At 62.2% G+C, this 12,669-nt stretch overlaps 8 non-coding genes across 8 annotated transcripts; 6 read left to right on the top strand and 2 right to left on the bottom strand.

The window, feature by feature from the left end:
- Positions 1-393: 393 nt before the first annotated feature.
- Positions 394-465, top strand: TRNAD-GUC (transfer RNA aspartic acid (anticodon GUC)). Its single transcript has one exon. It is a non-coding gene; the product is annotated as a tRNA-Asp (tRNA).
- A 710-nt stretch (positions 466-1,175) lies between these two features.
- Positions 1,176-1,247, top strand: TRNAG-UCC (transfer RNA glycine (anticodon UCC)). The gene has a single exon. It is a non-coding gene; the product is annotated as a tRNA-Gly (tRNA).
- A 291-nt stretch (positions 1,248-1,538) lies between these two features.
- On the top strand, positions 1,539-1,610 carry TRNAE-CUC (transfer RNA glutamic acid (anticodon CUC)). Its single transcript has one exon. It is a non-coding gene; the product is annotated as a tRNA-Glu (tRNA).
- Positions 1,611-6,917: 5,307 nt separating this feature from the next.
- On the bottom strand, positions 6,918-6,988 carry TRNAG-GCC (transfer RNA glycine (anticodon GCC)). The gene has a single exon. It is a non-coding gene; the product is annotated as a tRNA-Gly (tRNA).
- Positions 6,989-8,041: 1,053 nt separating this feature from the next.
- TRNAL-CAG (transfer RNA leucine (anticodon CAG)) lies at positions 8,042-8,124 on the bottom strand. The gene has a single exon. It is a non-coding gene; the product is annotated as a tRNA-Leu (tRNA).
- Positions 8,125-8,720: 596 nt separating this feature from the next.
- On the top strand, positions 8,721-8,792 carry TRNAD-GUC (transfer RNA aspartic acid (anticodon GUC)). Its single transcript has one exon. It is a non-coding gene; the product is annotated as a tRNA-Asp (tRNA).
- Positions 8,793-9,502: 710 nt separating this feature from the next.
- Positions 9,503-9,574, top strand: TRNAG-UCC (transfer RNA glycine (anticodon UCC)). The gene has a single exon. It is a non-coding gene; the product is annotated as a tRNA-Gly (tRNA).
- Positions 9,575-9,865: 291 nt separating this feature from the next.
- On the top strand, positions 9,866-9,937 carry TRNAE-CUC (transfer RNA glutamic acid (anticodon CUC)). Its single transcript has one exon. It is a non-coding gene; the product is annotated as a tRNA-Glu (tRNA).
- Positions 9,938-12,669: the final 2,732 nt, after the last annotated feature.

The raw sequence follows: 12,669 nt of genomic DNA, 5'->3' as shown, positions 1-12,669 counted from the left end.
GGGACCCAGCCGTGTGCCGCGTCCGGCCAGCTTCTGCCGCCGGCCGCGCCCACCCCTCCGCCTCTTCTCCCGGGACGTGGCACGGCGAGCGCCCACCTCCTCCTCACAGCCTTGCTTGAGCTCTCCGGCCCCCTCGGGCCCCCTCCTCCCGGCGCGATCCTGGCGTCGGGGGCTATAGGCAGCGCGCACTGGGAGTTTCCAGCGCCACGCGGATCCGTGTCCCTGGCGGGGTCCCGGGCTGCCTCCTTGCATGACGCGTTTGGTGTGGTGTCGGGTCGGGTCGGGTCGGGTCGGGCACGTGGCGGGCGCCCGTGGTGGGCAGAGGGCCGAGGGCAGGGGGTAGGCGACTGCAGGCAGCCGGAGAGCAGTCGGGCGCCCGCGTGGCCGCCGCCGTCCTCGTTAGTATAGTGGTGAGTATCCCCGCCTGTCACGCGGGAGACCGGGGTTCGATTCCCCGACGGGGAGGCCACACGCCCCTTTTTGGTGGCTGGCGCCGCTCTCTGTCCAGCCGCCTGGCCCCAACGGCCCTTCTTCTCGTCCCTCCGCCCTCCAGCGGGGCCTGCCCACCCTCGACCGCCTCCAGCCCTCCACCCCTGCAACCCCTTGCCCGTCCTCCTCGCCGGGCGCTCGGGCGCCACGGCCGAGCGAGGGCCTCCTCTCGACCCCACAAGCGCCCGACGACATTGCGGCCCGCCCACAGTGGCTGCCGCAGTGGGCTCCTTGCGACGCGACGCACACCTGCACAGCTTCACGGCTGCCGGGACGGGTGTGGGGCGGATGAGTCCCGTCCCCTTTCGGTGCCGGGGAGTGGCCTCGCCCAACAGCCGTTGGAGAAGGGCTTTGGCGAGCGGGGAACCAGAGGTGGCGTGCCCGCGGAGGGGTCGGGCCGCGGCGTGCAGCCGAGGGCCCGGCAGCAGCAAGGCAGCGACAGCGCGCCCCCACCCCGCCCCCCGCCCCAGAAGCGTTCGGGCCGGGGGCGAGGGCAGCTGCGTAGGGCTGGAGCGCTTGAGGCGCCCGGGGCGGCCGACGGTGGCGCCTGACGCAGCGCAGAGCTGCTGGCGGACGGGGCGTCGGGGCCGTGCTGCGCCCGGCCGCCGCAGGGGCAGCGGCGGCGGCGGCGAGACCGCGCTCCGGCGAGCCCGGGGCCGGCGTGTCGGGGCGGCCCGGGCTGTGCAGCGTTGGTGGTATAGTGGTGAGCATAGCTGCCTTCCAAGCAGTTGACCCGGGTTCGATTCCCGGCCAACGCAGCGGGCCCATCTTTTGCCGAGCTCCACGGCCGGCCCTCCCGCCCGGGGCCCGTGAGGGAGAGCTGGGAGCTGGGCGCAGAAAAGAGGGAGCTAGGTGGCCTGCGGCTTCTCGCGCGTGTGCGGGAAGGAGGCGCGCAGTGTTTTGAGGGTGCCAGCAAGCAGGAAGAACGCTAGGGCACGTGGCTTGCCAGGGGCGGAGGGCGGCTGGACGTGGAAAGGCCGGGCCTTGGCGCCAAGGCAGCGCCCAGTGGCTGGGTCGAGCAGAGGCAGGCCCGACGCGGAGCCCGACGCTCCCTGGTGGTCTAGTGGTTAGGATTCGGCGCTCTCACCGCCGCGGCCCGGGTTCGATTCCCGGTCAGGGAAGCATTTCTTCTTCCTCTCCGCCTACCAACCTCCCCAGCGCGTCCACAAACACTCCGCCCCCACCCCACCACCACCCCCCTTTTAGCCCACGCGCCAAGCCAACTCGTCCGCTCCTTCTCCCCCGCCCCGTGACCTCAGCGCCCCGACAAGAGCCACCCGGTACCCTCCACCTGCAGCCCCAGGCCCTGGCGTGCAACCTCCACCCTCGTGCCCCGCCAAAACTTTCGGCCTCGCGCGCCCACCCACTCGAGGCCTTCGGCGACGACTCCTGCTCCGACGCTTGCCCCAGCCCCAAACACGACTGGCCGGCGCAGCCGTGGCCACGAGCGTGCTTGGACTCTCAAGCGGCACTGCTTCCGCCACCACAATCCTCGCGGCTGACAAGCCACCCTCTCTTCCCAGCTCAGGCGGTGGTGCTGCTGCTTGTGCTGGTGGTGCTGCTGGTGCTGCTGGTGCTGCTGGTGACGGTGCTGGTGGCCGTGGTGGACAGGGTGCTGGCGATGGCGCTGCAGGTTGTGGCGGCGGCGGCGGTGGTGGTGGTTGGCGGCATCACTGGTGGCCGCGTCGACGGAAAGCGGAAGGCGCGGGAGAGGGCCCTCCGTCTCCAAGTTGGGCCACTTGCCGGGACTGGCCGTCCCTTACGTCTCCTTTCAAGCCAGCGACCAGTCCCGATGGCTTACCTGCTGCGTGCCAGCTCCTGGGCTGCCCTCGAAGCCCGTGGGCCTGTCGTTGGCCTTCAAGGACGCGGGGGTCTTGAACCGCGCAGGGGAGCAGACAGGCTGCCGGGAGGCGGAGGTGTGAAAAGGAACCTGGCCACGTGCTTGTAGTTGGTCGAAAGGGCAGTGGAGGTGAGAAAGCAGGCAGAAACCGGATGCCGCCCGGGAAACTTTAGCTATGCAAGTGGCAGGGTGTGGAGACAGATGCGTGGCAGGGTGGACTACCAGCCAACATGGTATTCGGATTGCATTACCGGTACTCTCAGTCCTGTCACAGAGAGGCAAGAACGTTACCGACGATACCTCCCCCTCCACTAACAGCAAACACACACACACACACGCACACGCGCGCGCACACACACACACACACATACACACACACCAGAGTCACACACACACACACACACACACACACACACATGCACCCCTCACCTGGCTATGACTTCTAATATTCCCCATTCCCACGTTACTATCTATTATTGGATGGACTCCATCCCTCTCTTCAGCCTGTCTTCACCTTCTCCTATGGATTCTGGCCATGGTGAATCACCGACCTCGGTCTCCTCTCAGGCCAGGCTTGGGCGCGTCTGTCAGCAAAGGGTTTGGTGTGCGGTTCACAGCTTGTTTCCTTCAGAGGCAGAGTGGACAGCCGATGAGCTGCAGCGTTTGGCGGCAGCAGTATAGTCGCTGGATTTAGACCAAGCCGGTTCCCCTGTGGAAGGGAGCCCCTGTCGGCATATGGGTGCATCCCATCACCGCAGGCGCTTTCGTCAACGCCCTTGTGGGTGTGTTCGGGGTGAGTGTGGGTGGGCGAGAGTACGGGGTGAAGGTGTTTGTCGCCGTGGTTGGGGGCCACACCACGAGGCTTAGGGAACGGAGCCAGACGACCCCATAGAGAAGGGCCGGCCTTGAGCCTCGGGTTGGGAGGTGGCAGGACGAGTCCAGGGCACTGGGTGGAGCGCAGGTGCGAAGGAGAGGAGTGGGGCTTGCGGGGAACTGGCTAGGAGAGTAGTTGGCCACTCAGGCAGGGGCTCTGCCGAAGCTTGGGCCCGCGGTTGCCCTTGGCCCCCCAATTGCGTGCGGTGTGCGGGTGGGTCCGATGTAGGGAAGAGGGTGGCCATGGAGTAGGAGTGGGTCTGAGGAGCCCGTGGGAGGCCAGGAGTGGCGGAAGTGAGTCTTCTGCACCGGATGTGTGAGAGAGGGGCTGGGGAACTAGGGGCTGGTGGCGGGTAGAGGGGAGCGAGCCTGGAGTCTTCGAGGAAGGGCAGATAGCAAGCAGGGGGGGTGAGTGGGCTGTGGTACGAGGACGATGGTGGGAGAGGACCCCAGCGGGGCGGTGGGTGAGAGGGCGAGACAGGTGGGCTGTGCTTTGAGGTGGTCAGGCTAACCAGGGGGCTGGGGCTGGGGCAGCAGTGTAGGAAGCAGGCAAGGGAAGGAGAGAAACAAGGATAGGAGTCAGAGTCTAGGCGAGGTCTGAATTGAGTGGGGCATTCTACAGCCCCAGAAACGAAGGTAACCTCTCATCAGGAAACACCTTCAATCCGCCAAGTCTCAGGTCTGGGTGTGTGTGTGTGTGTGTGTGTGTGTGTGTGTGTGTGTGTATGTGTGTGTGTGTGTGTGTGTGTCTGTGTGTGTGGCAGGCTGTGGAGCTTAGGGGATGTGGTTGGGGGGAGTGGCAGGTGAGGATGGAGTCGAGAAGTAAAGAGGCCACAAAGGAGAGCTACCATATGATCCAGCAACCCCACTGCAGGGTATACATGTGGGAAAGATGAAACCTCCGCTTCGAACAGATACAAGCACCGCACCCCTCCTCCACATTCCTAGCAGCACTATTCGCAATTGCTGAGACCCGGGATGAACCCAAGGGCCCATGAGTGGACGATGGACCTAAAAAGATGCGTTGCATAAATATACCGTAGAATATTACTCAGCCATAAAGAAGGATGGAATATTGTCATTTGAGGCCACATGGATGGACCTAGAGTCCATCAAAGGACGTGAAGTAAGTCAGACTGAGAAAGATAAATATTATATAATATCACTTCCGGGTGGAATCTAAAACATAATAGACATGAATCTATGGACAAAACAGAAACACACTCCACAGACATCGAAAACCAACTGACGGTTATGCGAGGCGAAAGGGAAGGCTGGAGGGATCAGTTAGGAGTGTGGGATTAACAGATACACGCTGCTGTGTATAAAATAGAGAAGCAACACGGACTTGCGGAATCACACAGGGAACGATCTGCAATGTCCTGGAATACCCTATGAAGGAAACTAATCTGGAAATACAATATACATACAAACCGAACCACTGTGCTGTACACCCGACCTAATACAGGACTGGAAATCAACTACACTTCAACGACAACAACAATGAAGGCACCAAAGGAGAGCTACCATATGATCCAGCAACCCCACTGCTGGGTACGTACGTGGGAAAGATGAAACCTCTACTTCGAAAGGTTACATGCACCGCCCCCCTCCTCCAGGACCTTCCTAGCAGCACTATTTGCAATAGCCGAGACCCAGAATGAACCCAAGGGCCCATGAGTGGACGGTGGACTTAAGAAGATGTGCTGTAGAAACTTACCAGAGTATATTACACAGCCCCAAAGGAGGATGAAATAGTGTCATTCGCAGCCACATGAATGGACCTAGAGTCTATCACACTGTGTGAAGTAAGGCAGTTATAGAGCAAGATAAACATTATATGATATCCACTTCCAGGTGGAACCTAAAACATAATATACACTTGTCTAGGTACAAAACAGAAACACACTCTGCAGACGTCGATAACCAAGTGACGGGTACGCATGGGGAAAGGGAAGAGTGGAGGGATCAGTTAGGAGTATGGGGTTAACAGATACACGCTACTGTGTACAAAATAGAGAAGCAACACGGACTTGCTGAATAACACAGGGAACGATCTTCAGTGTCCTGGAATACCCTATAATGGAAAATAATCTGTAAATACATTATACATCTAAACCGAATCACTTTGCTGTGTACTTGAAACTAATACGGTCTTAGAAATCAACTACACTTCAACGACAACGAAAACAAAAATGAAATCACCAATGGAGAGTTACCATATGGTCCAGCCGTCCCCATCCTGAGTATGTATGCGGAAAAGACAAAACCTCTAATTGGGAAAGATACGTACACCTCAATGTTCATAGCAGCACCGTGGGCCATAGCCATGACAGGGGAAAAAATCCCAGGTGTCAATCCGTGGATGATTGGCTTAAGGAAATTTGAGATATAGATAGGTAGAGAGAGAGATAGAAAGATAGAGAGATCGATCGATAGATATCGATAGAAAAACAGATAAGAGAGAGGGAGATTTTCAATGTATTAAAATCAATCTCATGGAATATTACTCAGCCATAAAAAGCATGAGAGCTTGTCATTTGCAGTAACACGGATGGATGTAGAGAGCACCGAACCTCGTATAATAAGTCAGACAGAAGGACCAAAATACATATATGTGGAATCCAAACAATAGTACAAGTTAACCTCTGTGCAAAACAGGAACAGATTCACAGATAGAGAGAACAGCCTTACTGTTACCCAAGGGGAACGTGTACGCGAGGGATCAATAAGGAGCTGGTATTAGCGGGTACGAATAACAGGATTTATGGCACAGCACCGAGAATTATATTCAACGTCTCGTAATTACCTGTAACGGAAAGTAACGATCTATATGCGTATATATACACATGTATAGAAAAGATAATCTGTTTACTGTACCCCTGAAAATAACACAATAATGTAAATCAACTATACGTCTATTAAAATGAAAATTCAAAAATATAAAAATTAAAAATGAGGCCAAACGGACACACGCAAGGGCAGTACCCTTGACAAAGTAGGATTTGATGGTGCTGGGGGGTGGTGTCGCTAGGTGGGGTGCCAGTGGTGGGAGGAGGGCTTCAGGGGAGGGGGTGGTGTTTGTTGTTGGGGTGTTGGTGGTGATGGTGGTTTTAGTGGTGGGGGAGCGGGCGGGTGTTCGAAAAATATTTCGGCTGAGGGACGTAAAGTGAACATAGAGTGCACTCTGCCCTGATATTGTGGAATTCCTCTTTGGAATTCCTCGTGCAGGATAACGCTTTGGGGACACTCCTGGGGAGTGCAATGTAGCCCTCCCAGGGGCGGCAGCTTTTCGGTTCCTGGTTGAGCAAACACTGGGTAACTTTCCGAGTGTGGGGAGAGTGAGGCAGAGAGCGGGGAAGCGCGGTGAAACGTGAAGAGGTGGGGAGAGCTGGTGCCAGTGTAGGGTATTCCTTCCAGTGCACCGTGTGACCCCAGCGGGATCAGGGTAAGAAAGAGAAAAGGGACAAGTAAGGTGTGTGGGCGCGAGAGTGGCTGAGCCCGCAAGGCGTCAGGTCACGGAGGCTTGGCTCTCGGGGTTGGGGTTTTCGTCCCACGGAGGGTAGGGGGCGCCGGCGTGGGCAGGACAGGAGAGGGAAGGTGCGGCGGTGGGCTGCGGGTGGGAGCATGCTGTGGTAGGACAGGTGCCTTGAGCGTGGGAGAGGGGAAGCCTAGCTCCGCTGTGGGCTGCGGGACCAAAAGGGGACTGGGTCGCTGCATGGGCCGGGAATCGAACCCGGGCCTCCCTCGTGGCAGGCGAGAATTCTACCACTGAACCACCCATGCACCGATGGCCGCCGCCGCCCGACGCCGCCCCAGCGGCGCTCGCCGCCAACCGCCAGCCACTGGTGGTTCGCTGCTCGCACATGGACATCCGCTCCACGTGAGCAGGAGGCGGTGAGTGACTTAAAGAGGCTCCTGGGGAACGGGGAGGACCCCCAGGGCGCGGCGCGGTCGGAGGGAAGGAGGGACGCAGGGACGGAGTCGGACTCGGCCCAACCTGCGCTTCCGAATCTGCCGTCCAGGGCCGCCGCCAGACTGTCAGTGTCGCCGAAGGAAGCCAGGAACCGGACCCAGCCTGGCCTGCGCCCGAATTCCAGTCAGGGCAGGCGACGCGTGGCAGGTGCGGCTGAGCTCCGACGCTCCTCACAGCGACCGCCGGCCCTGGCCCAAAGTCCCTCTGGCGCCTGGCTTTCTCGCTCGTGCCGGGCGTTGGCGGGCAGCAGGCTGGAGAGGGGATGGGAGCTCGGGCTGTGAGGAGACAGCGAGTGTGGGACATGGGCGCCTGGGAGCGCCGCCGCCGCCGCCGCCGCCGCGCCAATGACCAGCGCTGTCTGAGCCTGGCTTCTGCGCTCCTGCCGGCCGCTCTCCCGAAGGGTCCCGCTCCGGTGCGTTGGTCGTGAGGAGGAGCACTTTGGCCGAGTGGCTGCTGGCTCGTGGACAGCCGTCTGAGGGAGCGCGCCGGGGTGTGGCTGGGTCCGGCCGGGGCAGCGGCTTCTCGCGTGAACATGCGCTGTGGCGCCAAGGTGGGTGAAAGAAGTGCCGCGAAGGCCTGCACTGCGAAGGCGAGGAGGGCGTGTGTCCTGAACGGCAGTTTCCAGAGGGTTCCCCCTGGGCTGTTTCCGTGAGGCCGGCGCACAGGACTGGGCAGGAAGAGCAGCTGTGGCTGAGGAGGTCCTGCGTGTGAGAGGCGTCGTGTGGGTGTCGCGTCGAGGGGGCCGGAGTCTGGGGAGCTGGCAAGAGTGCGAGGCAGGAACGGAGTGTGAGGCGGTAGGGTGTTGTCCAGGCCCGGGACGGGCCGTGTGCAGCATTTGTTGGGCGGGCCAAAAAAGGCTGGCTTGTCAGGAGTGGGATTCGAACCCACGCCTCCAGGGGAGACTGCGACCTGAACGCAGCGCCTTAGACCGCTCGGCCATCCTGACGGCGGGCCTGGGCGCGTCGCCGCTCGGCTGGCTGGGACCCGACGCGACGCGGACACCGATGCCCTTGGCCCGACGCGGTGCTCTGCGCCAGGGGGCGGCCGTCCGGCTGCGCGACGGACCGGGCGCGCGCCGGCCAACGGGGCAGCGAGGCCAGCCGTCGCGCCCGGCTCCGCCGCCGCCGCCCCCTCGCCCACCCCTGGCCCGGGACCCAGCCGTGTGCCGCGTCCGGCCAGCTTCTGCCGCCGGCCGCGCCCACCCCTCCGCCTCTTCTCCCGGGACGTGGCACGGCGAGCGCCCACCTCCTCCTCACAGCCTTGCTTGAGCTCTCCGGCCCCCTCGGGCCCCCTCCTCCCGGCGCGATCCTGGCGTCGGGGGCTATAGGCAGCGCGCACTGGGAGTTTCCAGCGCCACGCGGATCCGTGTCCCTGGCGGGGTCCCGGGCTGCCTCCTTGCATGACGCGTTTGGTGTGGTGTCGGGTCGGGTCGGGTCGGGTCGGGCACGTGGCGGGCGCCCGTGGTGGGCAGAGGGCCGAGGGCAGGGGGTAGGCGTCTGCAGGCAGCCGGAGAGCAGTCGGGCGCCCGTGTGGCCGCCGCCGTCCTCGTTAGTATAGTGGTGAGTATCCCCGCCTGTCACGCGGGAGACCGGGGTTCGATTCCCCGACGGGGAGGCCACACGCCCCTTTTTGGTGGCTGGCGCCGCTCTCTGTCCAGCCGCCTGGCCCCAACGGCCCTTCTTCTCGTCCCTCCGCCCTCCAGCGGGGCCTGCCCACCCTCGACCGCCTCCAGCCCTCCACCCCTGCAACCCCTTGCCCGTCCTCCTCGCCGGGCGCTCGGGCGCCACGGCCGAGCGAGGGCCTCCTCTCGACCCCACAAGCGCCCGACGACATTGCGGCCCGCCCACAGTGGCTGCCGCAGTGGGCTCCTTGCGACGCGACGCACACCTGCACAGCTTCACGGCTGCCGGGACGGGTGTGGGGCGGATGAGTCCCGTCCCCTTTCGGTGCCGGGGAGTGGCCTCGCCCAACAGCCGTTGGAGAAGGGCTTTGGCGAGCGGGGAACCAGAGGTGGCGTGCCCGCGGAGGGGTCGGGCCGCGGCGTGCAGCCGAGGGCCCGGCAGCAGCAAGGCAGCGACAGCGCGCCCCCACCCCGCCCCCCGCCCCAGAAGCGTTCGGGCCGGGGGCGAGGGCAGCTGCGTAGGGCTGGAGCGCTTGAGGCGCCCGGGGCGGCCGACGGTGGCGCCTGACGCAGCGCAGAGCTGCTGGCGGACGGGGCGTCGGGGCCGGGCTGCGCCCGGCCGCCGCAGGGGCAGCGGCGGCGGCGGCGAGACCGCGCTCCGGCGAGCCCGGGGCCGGCGTGTCGGGGCGGCCCGGGCTGTGCAGCGTTGGTGGTATAGTGGTGAGCATAGCTGCCTTCCAAGCAGTTGACCCGGGTTCGATTCCCGGCCAACGCAGCGGGCCCATCTTTTGCCGAGCTCCACGGCCGGCCCTCCCGCCCGGGGCCCGTGAGGGAGAGCTGGGAGCTGGGCGCAGAAAAGAGGGAGCTAGGTGGCCTGCGGCTTCTCGCGCGTGTGCGGGAAGGAGGCGCGCAGTGTTTTGAGGGTGCCAGCAAGCAGGAAGAACGCTAGGGCACGTGGCTTGCCAGGGGCGGAGGGCGGCTGGACGTGGAAAGGCCGGGCCTTGGCGCCAAGGCAGCGCCCAGTGGCTGGGTCGAGCAGAGGCAGGCCCGACGCGGAGCCCGACGCTCCCTGGTGGTCTAGTGGTTAGGATTCGGCGCTCTCACCGCCGCGGCCCGGGTTCGATTCCCGGTCAGGGAAGCATTTCTTCTTCCTCTCCGCCTACCAACCTCCCCAGCGCGTCCACAAACACTCCGCCCCCACCCCACCACCACCCCCCTTTTAGCCCACGCGCCAAGCCAACTCGTCCGCTCCTTCTCCCCCGCCCCGTGACCTCAGCGCCCCGACAAGAGCCACCCGGTACCCTCCACCTGCAGCCCCAGGCCCTGGCGTGCAACCTCCACCCTCGTGCCCCGCCAAAACTTTCGGCCTCGCGCGCCCACCCACTCGAGGCCTTCGGCGACGACTCCTGCTCCGACGCTTGCCCCAGCCCCAAACACGACTGGCCGGCGCAGCCGTGGCCACGAGCGTGCTTGGACTCTCAAGCGGCACTGCTTCCGCCACCACAATCCTCGCGGCTGACAAGCCACCCTCTCTTCCCAGCTCAGGCGGTGGTGCTGCTGCTTGTGCTGGTGGTGCTGCTGGTGCTGCTGGTGCTGCTGGTGACGGTGCTGGTGGCCGTGGTGGACAGGGTGCTGGCGATGGCGCTGCAGGTTGTGGCGGCGGCGGCGGTGGTGGTGGTTGGCGGCATCACTGGTGGCCGCGTCGACGGAAAGCGGAAGGCGCGGGAGAGGGCCCTCCGTCTCCAAGTTGGGCCACTTGCCGGGACTGGCCGTCCCTTACGTCTCCTTTCAAGCCAGCGACCAGTCCCGATGGCTTACCTGCTGCGTGCCAGCTCCTGGGCTGCCCTCGAAGCCCGTGGGCCTGTCGTTGGCCTTCAAGGACGCGGGGGTCTTGAACCGCGCAGGGGAGCAGACAGGCTGCCGGGAGGCGGAGGTGTGAAAAGGAACCTGGCCACGTGCTTGTAGTTGGTCGAAAGGGCAGTGGAGGTGAGAAAGCAGGCAGAAACCGGATGCCGCCCGGGAAACTTTAGCTATGCAAGTGGCAGGGTGTGGAGACAGATGCGTGGCAGGGTGGACTACCAGCCAACATGGTATTCGGATTGCATTACCGGTACTCTCAGTCCTGTCACAGAGAGGCAAGAACGTTACCGACGATACCTCCCCCTCCACTAACAGCAAACACACACACACACACACACACGCACACGCGCGCGCACACACACACACACACATACACACACACCAGAGTCACACACACACACACACACACACACACACACACACGCACCCCTCACCTGGCTATGACTTCTAATATTCCCCATTCCCACGTTACTATCTATTATTGGATGGACTCCATCCCTCTCTTCAGCCTGTCTTCACCTTCTCCTATGGATTCTGGCCATGGTGAATCACCGACCTCGGTCTCCTCTCAGGCCAGGCTTGGGCGCGTCTGTCAGCAAAGGGTTTGGTGTGCGGTTCACAGCTTGTTTCCTTCAGAGGCAGAGTGGACAGCCGATGAGCTGCAGCGTTTGGCGGCAGCAGTATAGTCGCTGGATTTAGACCAAGCCGGTTCCCCTGTGGAAGGGAGCCCCTGTCGGCATATGGGTGCATCCCATCACCGCAGGCGCTTTTGTCAACGCCCTTGTGGGTGTGTTCGGGGTGAGTGTGGGTGGGCGAGAGTACGGGGTGAAGGTGTTTGTCGCCGTGGTTGGGGGCCACACCACGAGGCTTAGGGAACGGAGCCAGACGACCCCATAGAGAAGGGCCGGCCTTGAGCCTCGGGTTGGGAGGTGGCAGGACGAGTCCAGGGCACTGGGTGGAGCGCAGGTGCGAAGGAGAGGAGTGGGGCTTGCGGGGAACTGGCTAGGAGAGTAGTTGGCCACTCAGGCAGGGGCTCTGCCGAAGCTTGGGCCCGCGGTTGCCCTTGGCCCCCCAATTGCGTGCGGTGTGCGGGTGGGTCCGATGTAGGGAAGAGGGTGGCCATGGAGTAGGAGTGGGTCTGAGGAGCCCGTGGGAGGCCAGGAGTGGCGGAAGTGAGTCTTCTGCACCGGATGTGTGAGAGAGGGGCTGGGGAACTAGGGGCTGGTGGCGGGTAGAGGGGAGCGAGCCTGGAGTCTTCGAGGAAGGGCAGATAGCAAGCAGGGGGGGTGAGTGGGCTGTGGTACGAGGACGATGGTGGGAGAGGACCCCAGCGGGGCGGTGGGTGAGAGGGCGAGACAGGTGGGCTGTGCTTTGAGGTGGTCAGGCTAACCAGGGGGCTGGGGCTGGGGCAGCAGTGTAGGAAGCAGGCAAGGGAAGGAGAGAAACAAGGATAGGAGTCAGAGTCTAGGCGAGGTCTGAATTGAGTGGGGCATTCTACAGCCCCAGAAACGAAGGTAACCTCTCATCAGGAAACACCTTCAATCCGCCAAGTCTCAGGTCTGTGTGTGTGTGTGTGTGTGTGTGTGTGTGTGTGTGTGTGTGTGTGTGTGTGTGGCGGGGTGTGTGGTGGCGTGTGGAGCTTAGGGGATGTGGTTGGGGAGAGTGGCACGTGAGGATGAGGTCGAGAAGTAAAGAGGCTTCAAAGGAGAGTTACCATATGATCCAGCAACCCCACTGCAGGGTATAGATGTGGGAAAGATGAAATCTCCGCTTCGAAAATATACAAGTACCGCACCCCTCCTCCACGTTCCTAGCAACACTATTTGCAATAGCTGAGACCCGGGATGAACCCAAAGTCCCATGAGTGGACGAAGGATCTAAAAGGATGCGTTGCATAAATATACCGTAGAATATCACTCAGCCATAAAGGAGGATGGAATATTGTCATTTGAGGCCACATGGATGGAACTAGAGTCCATCAAATTACGTGAAGTAAGTCAGACTGAGAAA

The sequence above is a fragment of the Camelus dromedarius genome, chromosome 23 (assembly GCF_036321535.1).
Source record: "Camelus dromedarius isolate mCamDro1 chromosome 23, mCamDro1.pat, whole genome shotgun sequence".
NCBI lineage: Eukaryota > Metazoa > Chordata > Mammalia > Artiodactyla > Camelidae > Camelus > Camelus dromedarius.
The sequence above is the reverse complement of the archived record's forward strand: the minus strand, read 5'-3'. Positions and strand labels throughout refer to the sequence as shown.